This window comes from Eleutherodactylus coqui, chromosome 13 (assembly GCF_035609145.1).
Source record: "Eleutherodactylus coqui strain aEleCoq1 chromosome 13, aEleCoq1.hap1, whole genome shotgun sequence".
NCBI lineage: Eukaryota > Metazoa > Chordata > Amphibia > Anura > Eleutherodactylidae > Eleutherodactylus > Eleutherodactylus coqui.
In genome coordinates this window covers 109655302-109658496 of record NC_089849.1, presented here as the reverse complement: position 1 = coordinate 109658496, position 3195 = coordinate 109655302, and the positions used below count along the sequence as shown (strand labels likewise).

Below are 3195 nucleotides of genomic sequence, written 5' to 3'. Positions count from 1 at the left end.
GGGGCTCCGTGAGCGGTCCTCGCCGGGTGTTTCTGAGCGCGGTACTTGTCGGGTTAGGCCGCGGGCGTGGGCCGCTGTGCAGGGCTGCGGCTCTTCGGCTTCTTTTTGGCGGCTGGAGATCACCAGGTGAGCCTTGTCCGGGCCGGTTGTGGGTTCTGGTGGGTCCCCAGGTGCTGTGCTCTTGTCTGCCTCTGTTTGGGTCACTGATTTGACCCAGAAAAGGGCTGAAAAGGGAGATTCTGTGGAGGAGCAAAACAGCGTGCGACCTCTCTCCTTGCTTGCTAAGCCACGCCCCGGGCCATAGTGTTTTTACGTCCTCCCGAAGTGGGCTTTATTCTCTGAGGACGTAAAAACATGTGTCCTGCAGAGAATAAAGCCCCTCGGGCTCTGGACGTGACAGCTCCATGCTGTCGGTGTCCGCAGCATGGAGCTGTCATCCCGGGCTGTTCGGACCCCCCCACCCCCGGCATTGCGATCGGCGCTATGCAATGGATATGGATGCATTAGACACCCGCAGGTAGTAAAATACCTGCGGATGTCATTTTTCCCTGCAGGCGCGGGTCCCGCGTGCAGGAAAAAATCCGGACATGCTCCATTCAGGCGCGGGTCTCCCGCGGGGACGGCTCACCACGGTTGAGAAGGCGTTGGGCGGGGCTATGCAAAGGTCTTCCGGCTCCCTCAGTGCATTGTGGGTGTGCCCGGAGTGCTGGCTGAGCGTGTTGCATCTGATACGTCCCCTATCTGGGGATCATATATTAAATGGATTTTTAGAACAGGGAGCTGGAAAAAGTGCTTGCTCTGTCCACTCCGCACATTGACCTGGTATTGCAGTACCTCCGGGTACTGGTGCACCCCCTTTCCTACAGCAGTTTCCAAAAGCAGGAAAAAAAACTAATGAGCAAGAGGTGCAGCGCAGCTGCGGCTGCTAACAACCAAGCACTTAGATTTAGGCCTCATGTCCACGTGATACATCGCGGAAGTATCGCATGATACTTGTGCGACGGCTCGTGTTTTTGCGTGATGTCCTGTAGTTTTTATTTGTACCATTTTGGAGTTTATAAGACTTTTTTATCGCTGTTTATTATAACTTTTTTTGGAGATAGGAATCGGTTACGTGCACACTTCCCATAGACTTGTACAGGGACCCTTGGTGCGCAAATGTGCACAAAAATAGAGCATGGTGAGGTTTTGCACGCATGCGAAATGTGTGAGTAAAGAGAATTCTGAAGGCATCCATTGAAACAAATATGTTTGTGTGAAGCGGCCCTTACTGTACTTTTGTTAGCACGAATCAAGCACATTTGCAAGCGCAAAAAAACACGCAACCATGCCGCCATTTATTGAAATGGGCAATTAGTGTAATTAGAATAATACATGTTCTGCCCCTGCAGAAATGCACGAGAAAATAAAGGGGACTGCTTTTTTTTTTAACAAAATGCGCATGCAAAATACACTTATGTGAAGGAACTCGCTGCAATCAGCGGGTTCTACTGACGTGTATTTAGCATGTATATTTTTCATGCATAATATGCTGCGCAAATACATCTGTGTGAATCTGGCCGAAGAGCCCACGGTGGTATGCGTAAAACGCTGCGTCTCTGCGGTGAGAACACAGTCGTGGACATGAGCCCTAAGGCTGGAGCTCTATGGAGTCTTTCGCCATGACATGGGTCATGTGACCAAAGATCGCTGCGCAGCCCTGTGAACTTGCATTCTCAAATATATCAATGGGGTCGCGCAAGTTCCCACAACCTATAGATTGCTTAAACCTCTACGAGGTTGGATTTTTGCAATATATTGGTCGCAGCTACTTGTGAGTTGTATCGCAACTCCATTGTCTTCAGTAAGGCCGGTTGCACACGACTGCTTCACATTCCGAATGCGGGATACCACAGCGGAATCTGGCCGTTAACCCAGACGGCGACCCTGCGTTCCTGCAGAATCTGTAATGCGGATGACCGCGAGAGTGAAGGAAGTAGCAGTAGTATGTATCTTTCAATGCGTGTGATTTGCTGCGGATCCTCCGTGTGGACGACGACTGTGGATTGAACAATAGGAAACCGGTGGTGTGAAGCCGGCCCGAGAGTGTGAGGTCGCAGGGCTATACAGCAATTTTGGTCGCGTAGCACTAGTCTCATTGCATGACTACGACTCCGCCGTTCATGGGAGCTCAGTGCTTGACCATCTCCGTCAGCTCCACAGAAGTGAATGGAGAAGTAGTCACACGTTTAAAGAAATCTCATCCATATAATGCGGAAAAACAATCTACAGTTTAAATTGACCTGTGGGGCGGATTTTAAAGCTGCCCCTTCAGCAGCCCTCTGCACTCACACTATAGCAGGTTAGTGTGAGAGCGCAGAGTGCTGCTGAAGGGGCCACGGGATTGTTCCTTTTAGAACAAAAGTTCCTGGCGGGAACAAATCCCAATCATCATCTTCCGCCAAGTCACTAAGATGACTAATCCGATATTTTTGTATCTAAGTGAACTGAATATGGCCGCCACCACAACTTGCCTCCAGCTTTCCTAGTCTTCTGCACAACATCATTACATGTCTACACCACTTTGTTTTCAGGAGCCGAGGCAAGTGGGGTGACGACTACCGAGCGAGGCTCTGTTCGTGTCAGTGGTAGGGAGCTCCATGATGGTCATCAGGTTACCAACGTGTTTTGTCACCCAGCTTTCCTAGTTCCTGAATGGCCAGCTTCACAGAGCGCCACTTTTTACAACCCATACCCGTCGCTGAGGTCAAGAAATACCCCAAAAAGCATTAGAGGAGGGGGGAAACCTGGTTTTCTTGCCCCATGTGCCCATCCCAACCAGCCTCTGTAATTACCCCCGCCGTCGGACATAAAACGCAGTTTACGTTATTTTAGGGAATGCTAAAATGCTCCTCTCTTCAGTAGCTCCACTCTAGCCAGTTCACTGATCTGCTGGATAGAATGTATTGGCTAGTGGTAGGATCTCCCAGCAGCCACTACACTCCAGACGCACCATCCAATCAGTGAGCGGGGAGCAGGGCTAGTGAGCGGCAGCTCTGGGGAGGACGCAGCCGTTCTGAACTCCATGTCTTCTGGGGTGGGTGCGGTGGCCGGGCTTCAGTTCCTGCTGGCAGAGCTGCACATCCAGCAGGTGAGGCCATCATATCTCTAGTGGGCATTAGTGTTTACAGCTGCTTTAACCAGGGCATTGTGGGT

The 3195-nt window shown here is 50.9% G+C and overlaps 1 pseudogene; it reads left to right on the top strand.

Moving 5' to 3' along the window:
- Nucleotides 1-728: 728 nt before the first annotated feature.
- Nucleotides 729-857, top strand: LOC136588921 (U2 spliceosomal RNA; annotated as a pseudogene).
- Nucleotides 858-3195: the final 2338 nt, after the last annotated feature.